Source organism: Papio anubis, chromosome 3 (genome assembly GCF_008728515.1).
Source record: "Papio anubis isolate 15944 chromosome 3, Panubis1.0, whole genome shotgun sequence".
Taxonomy (NCBI): domain Eukaryota; kingdom Metazoa; phylum Chordata; class Mammalia; order Primates; family Cercopithecidae; genus Papio; species Papio anubis.
This window is the reverse complement of record NC_044978.1, coordinates 62866402-62894003: the sequence shown is the minus strand read 5'-3', so window position 1 is coordinate 62894003 and position 27602 is coordinate 62866402. Positions and strand designations below refer to the sequence as shown.

Here is a 27602-nt window from a genome sequence, read left to right as displayed (position 1 = left end):
TTGAGTGTATAAATGAATTCAGTATCTACAATAATAATGCAGAAGAACCTTTCAAATGCTCATATTTATGCTAAAATTTTAAAGAAGGCAATATCACCAGTGGTTTCAGTAACAGCCTGCTAAATTTCAGAAAAGAGAGAAACATAGACATTTATGAAGATAAAGTATTAACATAATTATGAAAAGAGTATGACAATTTTTTTTTATTTTAATTATACTTGTCCCAGACATTTTGGACTGGCAACTGCAAAAAAACGTATCTTAAAGACCAAAAACAAGTATACCCAGCAGACTCAGAATGAATACATGGAAGCTCTTATAATTATTCATGAGATTATAATGATTTATTTGGAAAGGCCACTAGGAAAACTTTATTTCTAATATATTTCCATATCACAGTTCACTAAAAATAATAGTTGTCATTTGTATAGTGCTTTGAAGTTCATAAAATGCTTTTACAAACTGTATTTTATTCACACATCTGTGGGCAGATACTCATTTCCAGTCTAACACATGAGGTATTTAGATTTCACACAGCTGGCAGACCAGTGCTTCTCCTTTAAGTCAATTATGGGCTATTATCTGGAAAAACGTGAGATTTTTCACAGTAGAAGATGTGATTAATCCTCTTTTTCTAGTGTAGTGAATGGACTTAAGGATCGAGGGAAAAACTTAAATCTAAATTTAAGTGTATTTTTCTACTATATAATACTTGGTAGAAAACCATTTTACTGTTTAAAATTGTATACATTTCATAGAATATAGCTAGTTTAGAGATTATTTACTTTCTTAGAGCAAATTCTTTTTCGTCTATCTCTACTTAGCTCAAGGTAAATGTGTTACCCCAAAAATTACAAATTCATTTCACCTGGAGTTCCTGAAGTTATTTTGTGATCCCACACTTACTGTCTTCCCTTTGAAATACTTTATGCTCATCATTCAAATGCACACACAGTTAAATCCAACTCATTACTTAGTATCAATTTTCTAACACACATTAAATTTGTTTTGTTTGTTTTGGTTTTGATTTATTTTTCGTTGTTGGTTTTTGTTTTGTCTTGCTTTTTAGTTCTCTGCATGTTTCAACAGGCATCTTAGGCAGCACATGATCCTGGAGTGTTTTTCTAGTATACTACCAGTCGGATTTTCTTCAGCATTGTCATTACCACTAGAAGCATTACCAGTTCTACAAAAAATCATAAAAGGCTGTGTTTAGTGTTAAACACTTTTCAATACTGATATTGCTATAATAATGCAGGACCTTCTCTGTGATTTAAAGCACCATCAAATAATTTACTCAAGTTCGATAAATTTAGTGTCTGGAGACTTTTGTACTTACTTTCTGTGTGGCTCTGGTTAAGTCATTCCTTTGCTTTTCTAGTCTGAGATTCCTCATTTAAGAATAGAAGATAATAATAAGACAACATAGGACTTATATGAGATAAAATGGAAACCATTTTTAAACTCACACAGAAAAGCATGAAACAGTATTTAAAATGTGCCCTTAAAAAACAAGTTTATCTAAGATGTATCATATATATTTTAGATAATTTTACTATTTATGCCAGACACACACACACACACACACACACACACACACACACAAATCATCTTTTATTACCTTTCAAGGAGAAATTTTTAAACAAAAACAAGAAACACTATATACTTTTAAAAAAAATTTGCAACACGCGTGTTGGGATTTGGGGAGGAAATTCGGAGTTTTTTGCTTATTATTACATAGCCATTATCTTGGTTCTTTTGAATTGTTCTTAAGATGTAATGTTTTCTTCATAATGGTCAAGCATTTTCTTCTTCTTGCTTAAAAATGATAGTTCACTTTGAAAGCAAAGATCCACATAACACACTCTTCATTTAAATCTATGTAATGAAATAAAATCTTTATGTCCACACATTTTGAACTCCTACCTTCATGCATTTATAGTGTGTTACATTTCCCAGTTTTCTCATATTTAATGTTTTATGGCCTGTTCTCCAGATTCAGGTAGTAAAATGTTAGAAGGTATATTTAAATAGACAGAAAGGCTGCAGAAATGTATTTTAATTACAGACAGCTTAGAATGAAAACCTTTGCCCAGTTTCAAAATAGGTTGCACCAAAAACTAATGAGCAAATGAAAAATGTTCTCTAATGAAGCATGGTGAACTGTGCATGTGCTGTTGGATATTGACCTAAAAATGGCTGCTTAGTATTCAGCCAAATTCAACCAAGGCCTTTTAATCACTGGTGAGCAGTTTTTCATTTGCATAAATACCAGGTATTTAAATGCCCCTGCCCCATACCCATATACCACTCATTTGCATAATGGAAAATAACAGAGGCAAAATATAATTCAAGCAAGTATGTTTGGAAGAAAAAAGGATGACTGAACATTGGAAAACAATTTATGAAAATCTCTTTATCAGAAATTACATATTGAATTAGCCAACTCTCTTCTTTAATATTCAAATCCTCTGTACTCAACTATCTTGTGGCAAGCTTCACAGATGATTGCACAAACAAATCAGAAATATATCTCAGAATGATTATAGGGCCAGAGAGCTTATGTACCCTGGCCTACATTTACCTGCATTAGGTGTTTAAAGACCAAAACACTAGGTGCATAAATGTCCCAGCCACATACCTATATACCATTCATCCACTGATAAAATATAGTAAGAAGGAGGCTGTAAGCTCAAAATAACCATTTAGGAATCTCTAGTATATGAAAACACATTTAGGTATGAACTATGCCACAGTTGGGTGATTAGAAGTAACTCCCCACAAGACTTAATTCTGTCCTGAAAGATGGGTTGATGACTTACTCATGGAAGATTCAATAGCTGGCAAGTTCAAGGAGGATATCTAAGGGGAAGACATTTGAATGGTGGAGATAGACAAACTCAGGATTTATGGGCAGCCATTTTCTGCCATGTTAACCAAGTAACAGAAAGCTCATCTCAGAAACATTAATCGACAATGAGAGACAGAGGAGAGTTGGAGGGTTTACATTTTACATTTCACATGATTCTTTTTGTTCCTGTTTTTCGTTTCACTTTCTCTCAACGATGCCCACTTGAATTTCTGCCTCAAATTTCATTTTAAAAGCTACAGACAAAACTTAGTCTACATATAGTCAATTTCTTTGTTGGACTGTCTATATGTTTAAGCTGGCTCGAGTTGATTCCTTATATTCAAAATAAAACCTTCATACACCAAATCATGAGATAAAACTGTGAGGGGACTAGAGAATGAAATAGGTTATACTAGATTTTAAAGTGATTTTGTTAAAGTAAATCATATAACATAAAGAATTTTAGAAAAACAATATTTTCTAAGCAAGTCAATATAAGTTTTAGAGATCTTTCTTCCAATGATTACATTTTTTTACCCTACTTTAAAAAGGATCCACTTTCCTCTTGTCCTTATTCCATCAAAAACCCATTTAACACTTCCACTTTATAATGAATACATAGTAAATTGTTAAAGATGACCGATAGTTCAATAAATTAGTATTGGGTTAAACAGAGCAAATTATCCACTTACTCTACTGCTAATATTAGTAACATTTTTGGTAAAAAATATGCATGGCCTGTTATTAGCTAGATAAGCTATCCATTCTTACAAACCCAGGAATACGATCTGATAATATTGCATATTGCAATCATTTGTGAAATAATATTGAAAAGTAATGGGGTTTATTTGAACTTAATGCTCACCTGAGACTAAACACCCAATGTACTCTTCTTTGCTATTTACAGTTTATTTTAATCTGAATGAAGATCAATTATACATGTGTGTTATGCAGTGTCAAACTTAATTGAAGAATGTGCATAATTTATTAGCATAACTTTAATATTTCTCAAATGACAAAATATTCCCAACAAGATAATTCACACTAAGAAATATAAGGACTTTTATATCTAGTGAGTATAAACTCAGTCCTGTTCCTTATGTAGAATGATATATATATATGTATATACACATATATACATTCACTTTTTTTAGTAATCAAGAATTCTAGAAATATCCTGGAAAACAGTTCTATTGCTTAATTTTACCTCCTACTATGCAAGTTTTCTTTATTCTTACCTTTAAATATTTTAATTCTGTCTTCTAAAATTTTCTAATTTTACTGTTAAATCTACACTTGGGAAGTTCAGGTTTAAAATATGTGTTTAGTAATACACATTAAGATTTTCACAGTGGGGTATTTAGTAATGTGCTTCTATGTATAGAAACACATACAGATACAAACGTACATGTTCTATATTATTTAAATAGATGTTTTTCATCAAAATATATGTTTCTGAGCAATTACTAATATTACAAAATAGGTTCTGTAGTCAATAATAAATGCTTTAAGAATAGAACAACAAAATAAGCCTAAAATTTTGAGTTAAAAAGTTACTCTAGTTTTTTTTTTCTTTTTTTTAAGACGGAGTCTTATCCTGTTGGCAGGCTGGAATGCAGTGGCATGATCTTGGCTCACTGCAACCTCTGCCTCCTGGGTTCAAGCAATTATCCTGCCTCAGTCTCCCAAGTAGCTGGAACTACAGCGTATGCCACCACACTCAGCTAATTTTTGTATTTTTAGTAGAGATGGCGTTTCACCATGTTGTTCAGGATGGTCTCAATCTCCTGACCTCATGATCTTCCCACCTAAGCCTCCCAAAGTGCTGGGATTACAGAAGTGAGCCACCATGCCTGGCCGAAGTTACTCTGTTTCCAAGAAAATTTTCTCACTTAGTATAATAATTGTTAAATGCTATAATTCCACCACCCTGGCTCAATTATCTGGCCTGAGGAACAATAAACAAGCATGTGAAAATAGACTGAATAAAGTGATAACATGAAATCAGAGTACAGAATATCACTGAGGCATTTAAAGGGGTACAGAATGCAAGGGCACAGCTAAGAGATTAAGGGTCTGCTGGACTATGTTGGATTATTCAGTAATAATTTCGGACAATAACTAAAGAAAAGCTTATAGTAGACTGGATTCTCTAGTTCTCTTTCTTGTCCTTTCTATTCCTCCATATCTCAGACCATATGCCCAGTAAGTAGGAGAGCAGGAAGTGCTATCATCTTGGAAGGAAAACTAATTGAATTTATTTTTGCTTGGTTAAATCAATGCTGTTGTATGAAAAGCCATTAAGAATACATGAACAAAAAAGACATGTAAAAAACCAAAAATATAAAAACTATTACTTAGGCCAAGCACTGGAGCTCTAGTCTGTAATCCTAGCACTTTGGGAGACTAAGGTAGGAGGATTGCTCGAGTCCATGAGTTTTGGTGCATAGCCTATGTCCAGTCTACAAGCAGTCTACACTGTAAGCCTTCACCATACTGCCACAAGAATCTGAGGGTTTCTTTCTGACAGCAGATCTTTGCCTTCAGATGAGGTAGGCCATGACACCTGGGATTATCAGAAAGAAATTCTCAACCAATTACAGAAAAAAGTCTTGTTCTATGAATACCCCAACTTCCACAACCCCAGGAGAAACAATTCTGAATTGTACTCAGTACAGTCTCAAAGAGGGACTCTGAAGGATGGATCCCTTAACGCCCACAGTAATAATCTGCTTAATAATGAATCCTGATTGGATTTCAGCCCTAATCTGTCTCACTTCCCCACCCCACCCACTATGGGTGCCTTGTAGGGAAAACTGCCAAATAAACTTTTTCACTCAAACTCTTATCTCAAGGCTGGCTTCTGGGAAACCAAACCTAGGACAACTATTACCACAAATGGTCCTAGAAAGCAGGTTCTAAGGATGGACTTGTGGGACTGGATCACTTATTGCTCACATGACCACAAGTGTCCAATGGCTGGTGACAAATGGGGTAGACAATAGCTGGTGCACTGTGGCCTGACAATTACTGTGTGTCTCTCTAGTGCTTGAAAATAACTGAAAGATGAATTTGGAATGTTTCACAATGAAATGATAAATGCTTGAGGTGATGGATTCCCAACCCCCCCCGACATACATTACACATTTTATGTCTATACCAAAACATCACATGTACCCCATAAGTATATACAACTATTATATGCCCATAATAATTAATTTTTTTTAATATTGGGGATTAGAATGAAAAGGGTTCAATAGCTTATGGAATAGTGCTAGTATTTGAAACGTATAATTTTGTAATTACAAAGATGTTGGAGTTAGTTCAAGGTATAAATTGTGATTGCCTCCCTTAACAAAGAAACCAACAAACTCTAGTCAGCTATCAACTCAGAGGGTCTCAATGATAGCATTTAAAGAGACCCTAATCTCCTGCCACCAAGGTCTGGCTATGCTGGGCATCATGTCCAAGATTTGATTGTAAGGGTGAAGGAATTACAAAAGTAACTTGAATTTATTCCCTGGAAAATATTTTATACTAAAGTCAGGGAAATACAAAATGACAAAAGATCAGCAAAGAACTTCTCTGTTTAAAGAGAAACAGTGTGACAATAGCTATAAAGCCTGATAACTATGCCCTTCTTCAACTACCAGGATCTTTAGTGTGAACTTCTTATAAAAATTTGATATAACAGGTTTCCCATTTTGTGTTGTTTTCTAGAAAATCCAGAACTCAATTTTCAAATCACTTCTATTAGTCATTGAGGATTTCACACCATGGATTTTGTGTACAACCTTATATATTATTCAGGTGAGGCTAGATTTTGCAATAGTAATGAACAATCCCAAATCACAGAACCTTAAAACAGCAGTTTATTTTATTTTACTTTTTGAGACAGGGTCTCACTCTGTCACCCAGGCTGGCCTGCAGTGGCACATTCATGTCTCACTGCAGTCTTGACCTTCCTGCGTACTTAGGTGATCCTCCCACCTCAGCCTCCAGAGTAGCGTGTAGCTGGGATAACAGGACAACTGCCCTGATAATTTTTGCATTTTTGTAGATATGAGGTTTCGCCATGTTGCCCAAGCTGGTCTCGAACTCCTGGGCTCAAGGAATCCATTCACCTCAGCCTCCCAAAATGTTGGGATTACAGGCATGAACCACCCTGACCAGCCCAAAAGTTTATTTTCTACTCATGCTATGCATCTACCTTAGCATATTTTTCTTTTGGAAATATGATGAAAGAACATTAAGCATCACAAACGTTGCTGATCATCATGGCACAAGACAAGAAAGAATGGAAAAGTATTCAGTGGCTCTCAAACTTCCTCTCAGAAATAACAAATGTCACTTGTGCTCACATTTTATTGACCAAATCTATTCACTTGCCCCTACCTAACTTTAAGGAAGCATGAAAATATAATCCTACAATGTGCCCATAGAAGAACTAAAACTAATCTTTGGATGGCACCACTGTCCATCATGCCTCACTCCTGGCTTCAAGATGTGTTCATTTTACTTAAGGCGTCCTTGCTCCTACTTAGTCATTCAACCATTGTTTCCATCTGTAATCATTTTTAAAATTACTAATGTATTATTTTCCATCATTTTCCAGTTACAATTGAATCCTTTTAGAATAAAGTTTGGTTTTATATATATATATATACACACACACACAAAATATTATATAAATTATACATAATATTATATAATACATATTATGTACTATTAATATGTAATTATATATATTATAATATATATTATTTATGTACCATTAATATGTAATTACATGTAATATTACCATAATAGATATTATTAGAGATATCAAATATGTCACTTATTCACCTAATTTTTTCATATGTTTAAAATAAACATATAATTGTCACATACTTGTGTTCTTTCTACATACATTTCCAACAACTTTTCCAAGTTCAGTGTTGAGCAGTAAATATAAGAGACAATTTTCCTCCTGGCAATGGACTCTCCTAGTGAGAAAGTGTCATGAAGCAATGCTGTTGCCGTGGTTATCTGATTGTGGTAGGGCTTGTTCATATAATTTCACAAATTCTTGTCATACGTATTAACTAGCAACTTTTCATTTACTAACCTTGCTCAATATATAAACAAAATTTTAGATGCATGCGTTCGAAACAATGGTTTGCATTCATGTCAGTAATGAATACATTACTATTAATGTATCTATGAGAAAGAGAATAAACATTTGTTTGTTTGCTTTGTTTTCTTTTTATTGTTCACTTGGATTTCACTTTATTAATCTTTACTAAAGGAATTCAAATATGAATTTTCACTTCTAGCTATCTCTATTAAAAATGAGGTTTAGCCCATTCCTAGATGAGTAAGAGACTTGCAGTTGTAAATTTAAAAACTGGAAAAATTGCTATGATGGGTATCAGTTGATTATCTCATTTTAGCTTTAAGACACATGCTGATGGCAGTGGTAAACATTAGAACCATGATTTAAACCAATTTTATTCTGCTTATTCTTCCCAAATTCACAGCATTTTCCCTAACCCATTTATGTAGGTTTCAATGCTGTGTAAAATATGTTGGCTGCACATTACTAGATTAATATCATTATATAATTTTTAATTTTTTAGTAAAATATTTATAAGAATAAATAATAGACGAAAGTGAGGCAACAGTACATTAGAGGAAAGTATAATAGAAATTAGCATAGTTTTCTATATTTTAAGATTTACATGAAAAATTCATAGAAAACCTTTCTGCAGATGTTTTATCATTTTATTATTGCTATATGCTAACATGCTGATTGAAGTGACCATAGATACCATTTAAAGGATAGCCACAAGCACACACACATTATACGACTGAATGTATATGGCGAATTAACAAAAAAAGTGCGTGTTGGGTGGGAGTTGAGTCAAAGAGTAAGAAATAAGCAAATAAAGAACCAGTACATCAAGCTGATAGTAATGGCAAGACTCTGAAGTTCAGAAAGAACACATTTGCCACAACTTACAAATACATATAAGTACCAATGTTTATCAGTCAATCAGCTGATTAAACAATAAGTACATGAAAACAAGTTATGGAGAAAGGCAAGCTCCTAAACTCTGGTAAGACCCTTAGACATAAAGTATATGACATTTCAGAAAACTCTTTTTAAATTATATTTTGGGTTTTATCCAGTTTTGGTCCCTTTAAACACTTTCTAAACACTGTAAAAAGGAATTTCTGTTCACCAACTATTGGATACAATTCTGTTCAGCTGGATCACAGTGAAAAACAAAAGAGAAAGGTTGTTGGGATTTCACAGGCAAAGTCAAGGTCCCAAGGGAGTCAGCTGTGCAAAAGGCACATCTATATCTTTAAGAGAATGAAACTCCTGCCCTTTTTTGGTGCCCAAGTAGTGTGTGTAAAATTTAAGTAAGCCGGGCATGGTGTCTCACGCCTGTAATCCCAGCACTTTAGGAGGCTGAAGCTGGTGGATCACCTGAAATTAGGAGTTGGAGACCAGCCTGGCCAACGTAGTGAAACCCGTCCCTACTAAAAAAATATAAAAAATTAGCTAGGCATGGTGGCGGGCACCTGTAATCCCAGCTACTAGGGAGGCTGAAGCAGGAAAATCGCTTGAACCCGGGAGGCAGAAGTTTGGTGAGCCGAGATCGTGCCACTGCACTCCAGCCTGGGCAACAAGAGTGAAACTTGGTCTCAAAAAAAAAAAAAAAAAAAAAAAAAGTAAGTAAGATATAACAAAAAGACAATACGTTAGGGTTAAATTTTCAGGATATCTTATCTTGAGTTGGAGATCTCAAGAACTCCATGTCCTCAGACAAATTCCATATAATATTATATCACTGGCAAAAATGAGTCTTCAAAAGAATGAGTTATTTATGTAATCATATTTATTTTAATCTCATGGCTTTTACAGCATCCTATCTTATCCTAGAGAAGCAGACAAATATAAAAAACCCAAATGCAAGTAATTATGTAAATAACAACATATGCATTATTCATCATTGCCTTTTTAGCTATTATGCATACAATTGTTTCCTGAGCTGATTATACTTCTCTGCTTGTCTTTTAGACTCACAGACATTTAATATCTAGCAAAGTTGTTTTAAGAGATATGGCAATCTGTCTACAATTATTTGAATGACAACTGTTCTAGTTATTACAGATAGTGTCTTTCTCAGCCTCCACTTCAAAAGCACTTTAATAATGGCGTATTAAAATTTAAAATTTCTATCATAATATTCTGTAATTTTTTTAGAAAGACAGGATATCTGATGAGTTCATGGATACACTTCTAAAGTCTGAAGAGAGGCAATTGCATAAATTCTAATAAATACCAAACAGTTTCATATCTACTCAGTCAAGCCTACGTTTGTGTGCCTAACTTATGAAAAATTGAGAATTTTGAATGCATGTACTGAGGACATTAACTCTACTCTGATTTCTTCAATGAATTCTTATGTGTGCATTCCTTAAGTGCCTTCATATACTTTTAAACATGGAGTTGTGATGACAGCTTTTCTATCTACTGAAAACAGTGTGGAGGTTCCCCAAAAATTAAAAATAGAACTACCATACAATCCAGCAGTCCCACTTCTGGGTATGTATCCAAAGGAAATGAAATCAGTATGTTGGAGAGCTATCTGCACCTTCATGTTCATTGCAGCATTGTTCACAATAGCCAAGATATGGACACAATCTATGTGTCCATTGTGGAGAAATGGATAGAGAAAATATTTATATGCAGACACAAACACACACACATATTCATGAGTCTCTGTGTTTTTGTGTATGTTTTTATGACTGAATAATATTCCACTCTATGTGTGTGATAATATTTTTCACATAGAGTGGAATATTATTCGACCATTAAAAGAGGAAATATTGCCATTTGTAACAGCCTGGATGAACCTGGAAGACATTATGCTAAACTAAATAAGCCAGATGCAGAAAGACAAATACTTCATGATCTCAATGATATGTGGAAACTAAAAATGTCAAACTTGTAGAAGCAAAGAATTGAATGGAGGTTACCAGGGGTCCGAAGGTAGAGGAAATGGAGAGATATGCATCAAAGGGTACAAGCTTTCATTGTAAGATAAATAAGGAGTCAGGGGCAAGATGGCCAACCAGAAGCCACTGGAGGGCCCCTCTTCCATGAAGAGGAACCGAAATATCAAGAAACCTTCACAATTCAAACAGATCTTTGGGGAGAAAATACTGAGGGTCAATAGAGGGGACACAGACACCATGGATTAAAAGGGAAGGAGGAAGGCACACTGCTCATCGTTGCTGGGTTCCCAGACCAGCCCCTGGACCCAGACTGGACTGAAGGAGAGGATGAGTGAAGGAACTACTCACTACACTCCTGGGGTCACTACATTCCTGCAATGGACTCATGAGATCTTAGTTACAGGAGTTCCCATGACTCCCACAAAGAGCTGGACTGGCGGGGTGGCTCTGACCCCAACAGACAGTTGGATTGATAAGGGGAGCTGCTCGGAGAACAAACAGAGGCCAGCTTGAACCAGCATGGAGCCCAGAAGGCTTTGCTGTGTTGTACAGATGAAGCATCGCGTGAACATACGTGCCCATCTCCAAGGCTCTCCACCTTGTACTGAGCAGCCACAATCACTGCTGTCTGCCAGCTAGGAGAGGGCAGGGCCCAGGACAGGCCCCACCATCATTGCTGCTGGATCGAGGTGCATTTGTTCCATGTTCCCCATTACCTGCAGGTCCCTCCCAAGACTGCCTGCCTCACTGTTCCCAAGGGAGGGTGTCCACAGCACAGTCTCTACTGCCCCACATAGAGGAGTGTGATGTGGGTTTGTGTGCCAGAGGAGGAGCAGGGCCCTCCTCCCCTCTCAAGACCAGCCTGGGAAGTGTGTGACCTGATAGCCAAGAATTCTCCCTCAAGGAGTCCCATGGCCTGAAACACCTAAAACAGCTTAGCAATCTGAGTGCAAATGGAGCAAGCCTTAGCTGGTGGGGGCTGCTGTGGGGTAGGGGCTGGAGGGAGACCCACCAAGTCAGGGGAACACTAGCTAGGAAGGCCCCATGGTTGCCTGCTGGGCTGAAAGCCCTAGTCTGTGGGCACCATTCTGATGGTACAACTGTGGTGCCACTTCCTTGCCCAGTAGTCTTCCACCCCTAAGCTATTGTGTTACCAGACCACGTGCTAATATACCCTGTGACCAGATTTGACTCTGGCAAGCACAGGGAGCCAGTAGGTCACCAGGGAGTTTCAGGTCCTGTGGTGTCCTAACCCTCAGTGCAGCTGGTCCCTAAAGTGTGAGGTAGTACAGCTCATCAGTGTCAGTCTTGGGACAAAGGAAACATGAACATGGCACTAGTCACTGAAGGGGGCACCACCAAGGCTTCTGAATGGGCTGGGAGTCATCTCTTGCTCCTCCCCTTCCCTCCCTAATGCACTGTTGCAGACAAGGCAGTGGCTCTTCGAATTGGGACCTGCTAAGCATGTGCTAAAAGAGGATACTTACTGAGATTCTCCAGCAGCTCTACTGGGGCTGAAGGTGAGGGTGAGCTGGGGGGTGGTGCTTTTCAGGCTTCTCTGGCCCTTCAGTGGGCAGCTATTGCTAAGAGCCTACCTATTGACTCTTACCATTATGCATCACCTATTGGATTACAGCTGAATTACACCACCAAACAAATACTACAAAAAGCAATGCCTGGGAAACCCCCTCCCTACCAAAACCTATCTCCCTACTGGAACATACCCAAAAATGAAGCCAACCCATCATACACAACGTACACCACATTCATACCCTAAAGGAACAAAAGAATAAAACATAAAAAGCCCCATTCAAACAACAGCAAATTCAAAAATAAAAATAAGTATCAGCTCCCTCTGATAAAAAGGAATCAGTGCAAGCACTCTGGAAACACAAAAAGTCACAGTGTTTTATCACCTCCAAAGAGTTGCACTAGCTCCCTAGCAATGGATCCTAACCAAATTGAAATGTCTGAAACGATAGATACAGAATTTAGAATATAGATGGCAAGGAAACTCAGCGAGATCCAAGAGAGAGTTGAAACCCAACCCAATGAAGCCAGAAAAGTGATCCAGGATTTGAAAGACAACATAGTTATATTAAGAAAAAAACAGACTTTTGGAATTAAAAATTTTAATGCAGAAATTTCAAAATACAGTTTGAAGCCTTAAAAACAGACTAGATGAAGCAGAAGAAAGAATTTCAGAGCTCAGAGACCAGTCCTTTGAATCAATCCAGTCAAAGATAAATAAGAAAGAATTTTAAAAAATGAACAAAGCTTCCAAGAAATGTAGGATTATGTAAAGCGACCAAACCAACAACTAATTGAAATTCCTGAGAGAGATCAGAAAGTAAACAACTTGGAACATATATTTGAGGATAAAATCCATGGGAGTTTCACTAATCTTACTAGAGAAGTAGACCTGCAGATATAAGGAATACAAAAAAACTCCTGCAAAATTCTCTGCAGTACAACCATAACCAAGCCACATAGTCATCAGATTTTCCAAGGTTAACACAAAAGGAAAAAACACCTTAAAGGCACCTGGAGAAAGGGACCATATTAACTATAAGGGGAAATCTCATCTGACTAACAGCAGACTATTCAGCAGAAATCTTACAGGCCAGATGAGATTGAAAGATTGAAGCCTTTTTTCAGCATTTTTTTTTTTTTTTTTTTTTTTTTTTTGAGATGGAGTCTTGCTCTGTCACCCAGGCTGGAGTGAGGTGGCACAATCTTGGCTCACTGCAACTCCGCCTCCCGGGTTCAAGTGATTCTCGTGCCTCAGCTTCCCAAGTAGCTGTGATTATAGGCAAGCACCACCACACCTGGCTCATTTTTGTAGTTTTAGTAGAGATGGGGTTTCATCATCTTGGCCAAGCTGGTCTCAAACTCCTGACCTTAAGTGATCCGCCCGCCTTGGCCTCCCAAAATGCTGGGATTACAGGCATGAACCACTGCACCCAGCCTGTTTTCAGCATTCTTAAAGAAAAGAAACTCCTGCCAGGAATTTCATATACCACCAAACCATGCTTCGTAAACTAAAGAGAAATAAAGTCTTTCCTAGACAATCAATTATGCAATCACTAAGGGAATTCATCCCTACAAGACATGCTTAAGGGAATTCTAAACATGGGAGCAAAAGAACAATACTTGCTATGCAAAAGCACACATAACCAGCACTTTGGGAGGCCGAGACAGGCAGACCACAAGGTCAAGATATCGAGAGCATCCTGGCCAACATGGTGAAAAACATCTCTACTAAAAACACAAAAATTAGCTGGGCATGGTGGTGTGCGCCTGTAGTCCCAGCTACTCGGGAGGCTGAGGCAGGAGACTGCTTGAATCCGGGAGTCAGAGGTTGCCCTCCAGCCTGGGTGACAGAGCGAGACTCTGTCTCATAAAAAAACAAAACCAAAAAATAAGTACATATATCACAGACCCCATAAAGCAACTATACAATCAAGACTACAGAGTAACTCAGTCAACACCACGACAGGAACAAATCTTCACTTATCAATATTAACCTTGAATGTAAGAGGCCTAAAAGCTCCACGTAAAAAACACAGAGTGGCAAATTGGATTTTTTAAAAGCCCAACCTGCTGTCTTCAAGAGATCCATCGCTCATGTAATAACACCCATAAGCTCAAAGTAAAAGGATAGAGTTATATCATGCAAACCGAAAATGAGAAAAAGCAGGGGTCATTATTCTTAGATAAAACAAACTTTAAACCAACAACAGTCAAATTGACAAAGAAGAAAATTACATAATGATAAAGGTTTCAATTTTAAAGGAAGGCTTACTGATGCTAAATACATACATACCCAATATGGGAACACCCAGATTTATAAAACAATTATTCTTAGGCCCCCAAAAATGTTTTAGACAGCCACACTATAATAGTGAAGGACTTCTAACACCCCACTGACAACATTATACAGCATTAGCATTAGCATTAGACTGAGGCAAAAACTAAAAATGACATCTATATTTAAACACAAGACTTGATCAATTGGACCTAATAGACATTTACAGAATATTCCACCCAACAATTACAGAATATACATTCTCTGTTCTGCACACGTAATATACTCTAATACTGACCACATGCTGAGTCATAAAGAAAGTCTCAAAAAGTTCAAAAATATTGAAAACGTATCAAGCATCTTCTTAGCCCACAGTGGGATAAAAATAGAAATCAGTAACAAGAGGAACGCATAAAACTACACAGTTACCTAGAAACTAAATATCTTGCTTAGAATGACCAAATTAAAGAAGAAATTTACAATTATTTAAAACAAACGAAAATAAAGACAAAATATACCAATATCTTTGGGATCTGGCACAAGTAATGTTAAGAGGAAAGCTTACAGTACCTACATTAAGAAGAAGAAAGAGCTAAAATTAACAACATAACGTATTACCTAAATAAATTAGAAAAACAAGAACAAACTAAACCTAAAGCTAGCAATAGAAAAGAAATAACTAAAGACAGAGCAGAACTAAACAAAATGAGACAAAAAAGTCATACAAAGGATCAACAAAATGAAAAGTTGATTTTTTGAAAGGATAAAAGACTGGTAGACCACTAGCTAGATTAACAAAGAAAAAATGAGAGAAAATCCAAATAAGTGCAATTAGAAATGACAAAGGTGACATAACAAACAATCCCACGGAATATAAAAGATGCTCTGACACTACTCTGAATCTCTATATGCACAAGCTAGAAAATCTAGAGGAAGTAGATAAATTTCTGGAAACACACAACCTCCCAAGATTGAACCAGAAAGAAATAGCAACCTGAACAAAGCATTAATGAGTTATGGCATTGAATCAGTAATTAAAAAAAAAAAAAAAAAAACCTACCAACCAAGAAATGCCCTGGGCCAAATGGACTCGCAGCAAAATTGTACCAGATGTGCAAAGACGAGCTGGTAGCAATTCTACTGAAACAATTACAAAAAAAATAAGAAAGAGGAATTCCATCATAACTTATTCTATGAATCCAGTATGAGCCTGATTCCAAAATCTGCAAGTGACACACACACACACACCAAAAAAAAAAAAAAAAAAAAAAAGAAAGAAAACTACAGGCCAATATCCCTGATGAACATAGATGTAAAAATATTCAATATTCAACAAAACACTAGGAAACTGAATCCAGCAGCACATAAAAACATAATCCATCACAGTCAAGTGAGCTTTATTCCTGGGATGGAAGGATGATTCAACCTATGCAAGTGAATAAATGTGACTGACCACCTAAGCAGAATTAAATGAAAATGGATTCACAGCCAAATTCTACCAGACATACAAAGAAGAGCTGGTCCAATTTTACTGAAATTACTTTAAAAACTCAAGGAAGAGGAACTCCCCACTTATTCTACCAGATACACCCAATACCAAAACCTGGCAAACACTCAATGTAAAGAGAAAACCGTAGGCCAATGTCTGTGATGAACACAGATGCAAAATTCCTCAAGAAAATACTAGCAAACTGAATTCAACAGCATATCAAACAGTTAATTCACCACTATAAGTAGGATTTATTATTGCAATGCAAGGATAGCTCAACATATGCAAACCAATAAATGCATTTTATCACATAAATGGAATTAAAAACAAAATCATATAACCATCTCAATAGATGTTGAAAAAGCTTTCAATAAAATCCAACATCCCTTCAGTATAAAAACCCTAAAGAAAGTAGGCACTGAAAGAACATACATCAAAATAATAAGGGCCATCTATGACAAACCCACAATCAATATCATACTGAATGGGCAAAAGTTGGAAGTATTCCTCCTAAGAATTGTATCATGACAGGATGTCCATCCTCACCACTCCTATTCAACATAGTATTGGTAGTCCTAGGAAGAGAAAGTGGGCAAGAGAAAGAAATAAAAGGCCTCCACATAAGAAGAGAGGAAGTCAAATTATCTCTCTTTTCTGATGTTATGATTCTATACCTAGTAACCCTAAAGATTCTGCCAAAAGACTCATAGACTGATAAGTGATTTCAGTAAAGTTTCAGGACACAAAATCAAAACATAAAAATATAAAATCAATAGCATTTTTATCCATCAATAACATTCAAACTGAGAATGAAATAAAGAACACAATCCTATCTACAACAGACACACACAAAAAATATCTAGGAAGTCAAATATCTGTATAAGGAGAAAAAGAAAACATTGCTAAAAGAAGTCATAGATGACACAAAAATTGTCAGACATCCCATGCTTATGGATTGGAAGAATCAATATTTTTAAAATGTCCATACTGCCCAAAGCAATAAACAGAGTCAGTACAGTTTCCATCAAATTACCAACATCATTTTTCACGGAATTAGAAAAAAAAAAAAGCCATTCTAAAATTTTCAAATGGAACAAAAAATAGCTCAAATACCCAAAGCAATCCTAGGAAACAGGAGCAAAGCCAGACATATAACATTACCCAACTTCATAACATACTACAAGAATATAATACAAGCCTACAGTAACCAAAATAGCATGATACTGGTACAAAGATAGATACATAGGACAATAAAACAGAACAGGAAACCCAGAAACAACACCATACACACCTAGAAGCAACCAATCTTTGGCAAAGTCAAATAAATAAACAACAAGCAAAAGACATCCTCATCAATAAACGGTGCTGGGGAAAGTGGCTAACAACATGTAGAAGAATTAAACTCTACTCCTATCTTTTACCATTTAGACAGATTAACTCAAGATGGATTAAAGACTTAAATGTAAGATATCAAACTATAAAAATCCTAGAAGAAAACTTAGGAAAACCCAGACATTGCCCTTTGCAAATAATTTATGACTAAGTCCTCTATAGCAAACATGACAAAAACTGATATTTGGGACCTACTAAAAAGCTTTTGCATAGCACAAGAGATAATCAATGGAATGAACAGACAACCTACAAGAGGAGAGAAAATATATGCAAAATATGCATCTGACAAATGACTAATTGTCAGAATCTGAAATAAACACATCAACAAAAAGTAATAAACAATTCCATTAAAAAGTGGGCAAAGCATATGAACAGACACTTCTCAAAAGAAGATAGGCCAGGCACAGTGGCTCATGCTTGTAATCCCAGCACTTGGGGAGTCCGAGGCAGGTGGATCACCTGAGTTCAGGAGTTTGAGACCAGCCTGGTCAATATGGTGAAACCCAGACTCTACTAAAAATACAAAAAAAAAAAAAAAAATTAGCTGGCGTGGTGGCACATGCCTGTAATCCCAACTACTTGGGAGTCTGAGGCAGGGGAATCACTTAAACCCAGGAGGTGGAGGTTGTAGTGAGCCAAGATCATGCCACTGCACTCCAACCAGGGCAACAGAGCAACTCCATCTCAAGAAAAAAAAAAAAAAGATATGCAAACATCACATCCAACAAACATATGAAAAAAATGCTCATCATTACTAATCATCAGAGAACTATACATCATGACCAAAAGATTTTTATCTGATGTAAATCAGAATGGCCATTATCAAAAAGTCAGACAATAACAGATGTTTAGAGGCTGCAGAAAAAAGAGAATGCTTATACACTGTAAGAATATAAATTATTTCAGATACTATGAAAAGCAGTTTGGAGATTTCTCAAAGAACTAAAAGTAGACTTACCGACCTATCTAGAAATTTCATTACTGGATATACACCCAATGGAAAATAAATTATTCTACCAAAATGACACCTGCACCCACATGTTTATCACAGCACTATTCACAATAGCAAACACATGGAACCAAACAAAATGCCCATCAAGAGTGGAATGGATAAAACAAATGTGGTACAGGTATACCACGGAATACTATTGAACCATAAAAAGAATGAAATCGCATCTAATGCAGCAACGTGGATGCAGCTGGAGGCCATTATCCCAAGCAAATTAATGCAGGAACAGAAAACCAAATACCACATGTTCTCACTCATAAGTGGAAGCCAAATATTGGGCACACATGGATATAAAGATGGGAACAATAGACACTTGGGAATCCCAAAGTGGAGAAGACAAGGAGGGTAGCTAGGGTTGAAAAACTATCTATTGGGTACTATATTCACTATTTGGGTGACAGGATCAATGGAAGCCCAAACCTCAGCACCAGCCAAGACCATGCCATTGCACTCCAGCCTGGGCCACAGAGTGAGAACCCATCTCAAAACAACAACAACAACAACAACAAAATAAATAAATAAATAAATAAATAAATAAATAAATGGCAGAAATTTATTTCTCACAGTTTGAGAGGCTGGAAAGTTCAAGATCAAGGCACTGGCAGGATTTGTGTCTGGCAAGGGCCCATTTAATAGATGGCATCTTCTCTTGGAGTCCTCACATGGTGGAAGCATAAGGGCAAAAATGGCCTAAGCTAATTCCCACCAGCCCTTTGTATAAGGCACTTATCCATTCTTGAGGTCAGAGCCTTTATGACTTAATCATTTCCCAAAAAGCCATCTCACCTCTAAATACCACTACAACATCTCCCACCAGGTCCCTCCCTGGTTTTAAGTTCCAACATATGTTTTGGAGGGGCCCATTCAAACTGTAGCAAATATAGTGAATTTATCCTCAGTTCACAACCACTTCTTTTGAGCTAAGTCTGCATGTTACTTATACTACAAGCTATTTTTTCATCAGGGCCTGGTATAGTTCTAACAATTCCCCCAGGAATGGTAATGGTGACAATTCATAGTAATATTGTGATTTTCTCATTTCAGCTTTCAAAAGAAGGTAGTGAGAATCAATTCATCTGCCACTCTCCAGATTGTCATAATCATGCAGAGTGAAATTGGTAGGCATTTTCACAGGCCTATTCCAAAGTGTATGGCAAGGTCATGCAAAAGAATACCTTTACATTACTGTATGATTCCACGCATGGTGTCTAAAACCAGATAAAAGTATATTATTTGTTATATATACCCATATGTTAAAACAATTTTCAAAAAAAGTCAGTATAACTGTTGGTTGGAATCCTGGAGACTACTGAGTTTCTGTCAATATATTATTTAACTTGCATGGTTGTTCAATATGTGCTTTTGGTATAATTATTTTTTAATTGTACATATACATATACACATGTTTCATGCAATCTTCAATTTTTGTTTGACATTTTACTGGAAAAAATAATAATGTAGAGATAAAACATATGGCTTCATCATTATTTCTTTCCTAACCCCACTTGCTGTAAAGATTAACTGGATCATACATAAACACCCATGATTTATCTCCACAAGCCCATTATAATATTCCGTCTTATATTTAAATCTTCTTCATTAGACTGTGAGCTTTTCTTAGGAAATAATTGTACTTTGTCACTTTCGAACTCTGTAACCTAGAATAGAGCATGTCATCTTGTAGCCCCCTGAATAAATGCTTCTTTAGAGATTTAATAAATCAAGCAATCATTCAGTTTAAAGGAAATACAGTAATCATGGGTTAGAGGAAAGATTTTAAAGTAAATCTTTAGAGAAATTATCTTCTCTCAGTGTTAATTTTCTTACAGTTAAAATATATATGATACGGCCAGGCGCGGTGGCTCAAGCCTGTAATCCTAGCACTTTGGGAGGCCGAGACGGGCGGATCACGAGGTCAGCAGATCGAGACCATCCTGGCTAACACGGTGAAACCCCGTCTCTACTAAAAAATACAAAAAACTAGCCGGGCGAGGTGGCGGGCGCCTGTAGTCCCAGCTATTCGGGAGGCTGAGGCAGGAGAATGGCGTAAACCCGGGAGGCGGAGCTTGCAGTGAGCTGAGATCTGGCCACTGCACTCCAGCTTGGGCCACAGAGCAAGACTTCGTCTCAAAAAAAAAAAAAAAAATATATATATATATATATATATATATATATATATATATGAATGATACATTTACTTCACAGAAACTGGCAATTTCAAATGTTAGCGTATCAAATACAATAACTATAGAATTTGTTGAACAAACTATGACACCTTTGAGGGTAAAAGGGTGCATTTAAAGCAATTAAAATTATATAATTTTGAAATACTTATTAACAAAATATTGTAATATATAGTTGGTCTTATAAAGTTCTATTTAAAAGACATTTTCAAAAAATTACAAGTATTTATGCACACGATACGGTTAGGCTTTCTGTCCTCACTCAAATCTCATCTTGAACTGTAATCCTCATAATCCCTACATGTCAAGGGAGAGACCAGGTGGAGATAATATCCTGGGGGTGGTTTCCTCCATGCTACCCTTATGATAGTGAGGGAATTCTCACAAAATCCGATGGTTTTATAAGGAGCTCTTTCCCCTTCACTTGGCACTTCTCCTTCCTGCTGCATTGTGAAGAAGATGCCTTGCTTCCCCTTCACTTTCCGCCATGATTGTAAGTTTTTGAGGCTTCTCCAGTCATGCTGAACTGTGGCCAACTAGAGCTTTCATTGTTTGGCAAAAATTCTGAATTATGTGCTGCTTCAAACCAGTAACAAGTTTTCCAATTTAGTAAGGACATGGTTTTTACTTCATTGCCATGCTCTTCCATATATGTATTTGCATTATCACTGCAAACACACATACCTTATCTTAATGTGAAATTATTCATTGAATTTATAATAGGACACATACTAATTTCAGAGGTTTCATTTTCAGTAGAATAATTCTTTAAAAGTGAATTCTTGATTCTGTGACTTGGAATGGGAAAAAATTAATTGTTGTTAGAGTGTGCTGATTTTCTTTTGGAAGCATCTGATGATGCAGATATAAAAGAGTTGGCAAAATTTTCTGTTAATATGAATTCATGGCCATTGCATCCATTTCCGTACCTCTGTGCATAGACACACACACTTTGAACAAAAAATAAGCAACATTAATTTAGAAAATTATTTAATACACACCAAAGATCATGCAGACAGAATGATTTATATACGCTTTCTGCAGCAGGCCATGTTCATCATTGCTAAAATCTTCTAAGAATAATTACTAAAGTTTAAATTACTGTTTGAGGCTTTGTCAGCATTGTCTTGGTTTTTATTTCATCAGTGCAGTCTTCATATTGGTTGATTCATGTCAACAAATATTTTATCTCAAGTTTTTCATTAAACATACATTTTTTGAAAAAATTTGGGCATCTTAATGAAAGATTCATAACATTAAAAATACTAATTTATGTATATATTTAAATAATTATATACATGATTATAGGTCTACATTGTACAATGTGTAACTAAATGATGTAGTAAGAATGCTTAGAGCGTTCTTTGTAAACCCTACAGCACAGCTGCTCAACTCTTATTTATCATGCATATTTCATATACACTTAGCTATATTTTCTCATGTTCCTCAATCACTCTGATTACTGGCAAACTAACACCTTCATGATCTTTTAGGCAATACCACATTCTCATAATTTTAGGGAATACCTTTGCGCTGTACTCTTTAGAAAATAAAACCTGACTATCTTGGCAGCACAAATTCTTTGAGTTTGATCCTTGGTTACAATGGAATATTCTGGTTTCTTCTCCCTAGGCCTCTGGATGGGGCTGTTGTTCCCCTGTCAGGACTCTTCATTTTCACCTATGTCTTACATCTGATTCTCAACCTTAACACTATGGATCATTTTAATGACAACAAGGGCGTAACTATTTATTTCACCCAATAATATGACCCTGTACTGGTGGGAAATTGAGGAGTGTGATGTTTAGGTTGTCTCTGTCTCACCTGGAGTCACATTGGCCAGGTTGTTGGACCAGCTTCAAGTCTAGTTTCCAAACGTCCTGTAATAACACAAATCCCAAGCCACAGCAATATGCCTTTCTTCTTCTCTTCACCTCACTGATGAAGGGCTTCCCTAAGGCTGCCTACTTTCCCCCATCATGCCAACAAGGTATGCATATTCTATGTAGATATTAGATGAATCTCTCAGGCTCAATCGTCATGAAGGGGAGGGAACATTAGTTCTAGGATCAGTTTTTCTTTGTTTACTCTTATCTCTCCAATATCATACCTTCCTCTTTATAAATGCCTTTTTAAAAAAATAGCAAATCTGTCTTCTCCATACTTTATTGGGCTCTCCGCAGTAGCAAGGAACTTGAAATTTCCTGCATTTGGGTGTGTGTGAAAGTACTACTTAAGTGTACACTTTGCTTAGCTGTCATTGTACAATACATTTTTGGTGATAGTTTACTAAAAATAAGCAGTAAAACGGGGCTTATTTGTGTGGTCTAAGAAAGAAGGAATCTACATGGCAAGTGGCCTGGATATAATAACTGGATTTTTGGCATTTTCACCCCAGGAGTACCTGTTATATGGCTGAGCCCTTAGTTGTTTCCTTCCTAAGAAAATAAAAACAGGTCACCAAACAAACCAAACTAAGAAAAAAAATATCTCCTACCATGACTGGGCATCAGGAGTTAGCAGTCCCTAGACAATTCATATATAGCTGAGGACACTTCACTTTATCAGCAAGCATTTTATGCTTCCTTTTAGAGAGGTTTAGTTCATCTTTATCTATAAAGAAATGTGGGGGAGAGGATGGTTACTATTATTTTATCATTACTAATCAGCTTATGCTTAGAACTACATGTTAAAATAAGAATTATTTTTACTGCCCAGCTATCTCACGTATGACTGTTTGAAACCACAACAGAAACTCAAAGTACAGTGGGGGAGATGTCAAATCCATTAAAGCTTATTTTAATACAAATGTTAAAAATGAAAAATTTAGAACAAACGTTAAACTAGACAGAATGCAAGGTTAACTTGCAAAAAAAGGCATTCTCCGAGAAAGCACAGTTATAAAGTTACCTTAAACATAGAATGCCTAATATTTGCCTGGAAAAAAAGCTAGTGCTCTCTTTCTGTTTTTTATTTCTTTTTTAAAAATTGATGCATAATAGTTATATGTATCTATGGAACACATGTGATATTCTGATATATGTATACAATGTGTAATAATCAAATCAGAATAACTAGGGTATCCGTCACCTCAACCATTCATCATTCCTTTGTGTTGGAAACATTCCAAATCTTCTCTTCTAGCTATTTTGAAATATACTGTAAATTCTTTTTACTTATACTCATCCTACTGTGCTATCCTACCCTGGAACTTATTCCTCTTATCTAACTGTGTTTTCTACCCATTAACTAGCCTCTCTTCATCTCTTCTTCCCCCTACCCTTCCCAGTTTCTGGTAACCATCATTCTACTCTATCTCTATGAGATCAGATTTTTCTAGTTCCCACACATGAGAACACACAAACTTTGTCCTTCTGTGTCTGTCTTATTTCACTTCATATAAGGTCCTCTAGTTCCATCCACATTGATGCAAATGACAAGATTGGATTCTTTTTATGGCTGAATAATATTGCATTGTGTATACATAATATATTTTCTGTATCCATTTATCCAATGATGGATACTAAAGTTGATTACTTATCTTGGCTATTGTGAATAATGCTGCAATAAACCTGGAAGTGCAGATATCTCTTTGATGCACTGATTTCTTTTCTTCTAGATATACATTCAAGAGTGGGATTGCTAGAGCATATGGTAGTTCAATTTTTAGTCTTTTGAGGAACCTTCATACTGTTTTCCATAGTTGCTGTACTAATTCACACTTCTACAAACGGTATACAGGTATTCCCATTTCTCCACATTCATTCCATCACTTGTCAGTTTCTCCTTATGTCAATAACCATATGAGAAAATGCAAATGGCCAACAGGTATATGAAAATATATTCAGTATCACTAAGTATCAAGGAAATGCAAATCAAAAGCACAATGAGATCTCATTTTACATCAGTAAAAGTGGCTACTATCTTTTTCTGTTTTCTGTAGGTACATGTACATATAATAGTCTTCATTAATTAAAACTAGTTTTGACTAACTCTCATTAATACCCCAAAAATGAATATATCAACATATTAAATGACTTGTTTTAAAATATATAATTTGAATTAATGTAACTAGGAAGTGAAAACAAGTCTAAATATACAGTTTGTTGGCAGACAATTGTAATGGATGGATGGGTGGATGGATGGATGAATAAATGGATGGGTGGAAGAATGGAAGGAGAAATTGATTCATGGATGGACAGTCTGAAGGGCAGATTAAAAATTAAAGAAAAACGTGTTGCTTAGTTTAAAATTGTTCCAGATATAGAACATGAACCTTCCAGAAAAAGGAGGCCCAGAAAGAGTAGAGGTGGAATGATATCTGGCAGTTCTCAACCTTAATAAGGATTGTGTAACCCTTTTCTGCTGAACACAGCCATAAAGCAAAGTTTGCCATTTGCCAGAAGTTACACCAGTTAAGAATATCACTTTGAATGTTCTAATGTTGCAACGAATTGGCCGTATTTTTTTAAGTTCTTTTCAACTAATCCTTTCAGCTAGTCTTGAGATCTGCTATGCATCAGAGCTGCTCCATCATGTTTGGGATGTGCAGACAGCTCTCTGAGAGTCTTTGGCAGCAGCCTGTGAATCTGTGCCGAAGAGGGATTGTTTTTAAAGTTGCTTTCTCTTTATTTTTGTTGTTGTTTCTCCAAATACTTAGTTTGCAGCAGCATCTGCCATCTCAGCTTAGACTGTCCAAACAGATGTCCCATTACCTCATGTGATGAGCAAGTCGCTTGAACAAAGCTCCTGCTCCTCCTTGGCAGGTAGTCCTAGACACTTTTTTCAAACCCAGACCGCAAAAATAGCCCGAATCCACCAGGGGATGAAAACTAATGAGAGGCAGTTTTTCTGCAAACTTGGTGAGGAGGATAATGGACTCCCTCTGAGTCCTCAGTTTTATTAGTATTTCCATTTCAGTAAAATGTGCTTTTGACACAGCTTTCAAATTATCACTGAATTTATCAAGCCCATTTTACTTGAGCTTGATGCTCTTGGTGAAGCAGATCGGGAGATGACTTAATATTTCTAAATATGTAGTGAGTGTGAAACGTGGGCAAACTGTGGTGTCTTCAGTCTTCATGTCCTGCTGCATATTGTAAGTAAACAAGCAGTGCCCCAGATGCACACACTAGTCACAAGCAGTAGCTCTGCAGCGAAGGTGCGGTCTTGCCTATGGATGCTGCTTCTCTAGAAGAAAGGCACAGTAAATGAACACGATGCTAATTTTTTACTTAAACTGATTGTTGAGGAAATAATTTATTACCAACACTGTTATCTCCTATTTGAATGTAATCCTTTCCCACATAATTCCTCAGAATACTAGGAAGTTAAATCTATTTGCTCGTGTTTTGGAAGTAGAGTACCTGGACTTGGGAAATATGGAAACAAGGTTCTACTCTCTGTATGCAATGCACTGTATAGTTTTACATACAGTACCTCATTACATTTTATACAACCTGTTTAAGTTAGATGTTACTATCTGAATTTCATTAAGGTAGAAACAGATATTAAGTATGATATTAAGTATTCCTTACTTATGCAAGTAAGAAACTGGCACAAGTTTATACCTAGAAGGTGGCAGAGAAATATTCAAACATACCTGAATCCAAATTAAATTTTCTTCTACTGTGCTATCAGTGAGGCAAATAATTTTTGGTACAATTCTTTTGATCTCTGAGCCTTATTTTTTTCTCTCTAAAATGAGGCAACTTTATAGACTTAATAAAAAGACAATCATACATACATGAACATACACCCACAAATGCAAAAAACACAGACACGCACTCACGAATACACTCACATTGCTTAGCACAACCAGGAACATAATAAGTGTTTAATATATGGTAGCTAATTTTGTTTTTGTAGTATTTGTAAAGCGCAAATAACTATTAACTGCTTTACTCTTGTCTATCTTAATGATTATCTGCACTAGATGGCCTATATAGCACCATTTACCCCAAGGAATACTACTTATTTATTTATTTAAGCCAGGGTCTCACTCTTTTGCCCAGACTGGCATGCAGTGGTGCAATCATAGTTCACTGTAACCTCGACCTTCCAGGCTCAAGTGATCCTCCTACTTCAGCCTCTCAAGTACCTGGGACTACAGACATGAGCCACTATACACCTGGCTAAGTTTTTGTTTGTTTGTTTTTGTTGTAGTTGTTGTTTATACTTTGTAGAGACAGAGTCTCACTATGTTTCCCAGGCTCGTCTCACACTCCTGAGTTCAAGTGATCCTCCCGCCTTGACCTCTCAAAGCGCTGGAATTGCAGGCATGAGCCACCATGCCCAGCCTTACCCCAAGTAATACCCTAATGATGGTCTTTCTGGTTAAGTGCATGAGCTCTTCGAAACAGGAATGCTGTCTTCTAGAGGACCCACTGGACAGACCACCACAGTGGCCCCTTCACACTGGGACACCACCAACAATGGCCTTCACAATGACCTGCACATTATGACACCACTACCAGTGGTTTTCAGCACCGAGGCTCATTCTGTACATATTAGCAGTGGTTCCCAGTATGGCTGATAACTTTTATTTTCTACTTCATGTTTCTCTAGCATAGTGGTTTTGATTATAGACCCTTCTACAACTGAATTGTTACAAAATCTTCAACAAGTTATTTAACCATGCTAAACTGCAGCTCTTCTTTTAACCTTGATTAAAAAATTATTTGCATAAAATGTTTAACATAATAGTACCTCAAACATAACCAGTATTCAATAAATGTTAGCTATTATTTTTGTTTACTTGTATTATCACAAGTAATAATATTATAATTTAAATAATATTTGTTCCTCTTATAATAGCTGTATAAATTTAAAAGCAGGTCAAATACTTATAATACTTAACT

At 36.3% G+C, this 27602-nt stretch overlaps 1 long non-coding RNA gene across 1 annotated transcript; it reads right to left on the bottom strand.

The window, feature by feature from the left end:
* On the bottom strand, positions 1 to 27602 carry LOC108585982. The gene is made up of 3 exons (XR_001902617.3): positions 27047 to 27602; positions 23240 to 23355; positions 1 to 1186 (listed from the first exon to the last, which is right to left on the bottom strand). It is a non-coding gene; the product is annotated as an uncharacterized LOC108585982 (long non-coding RNA).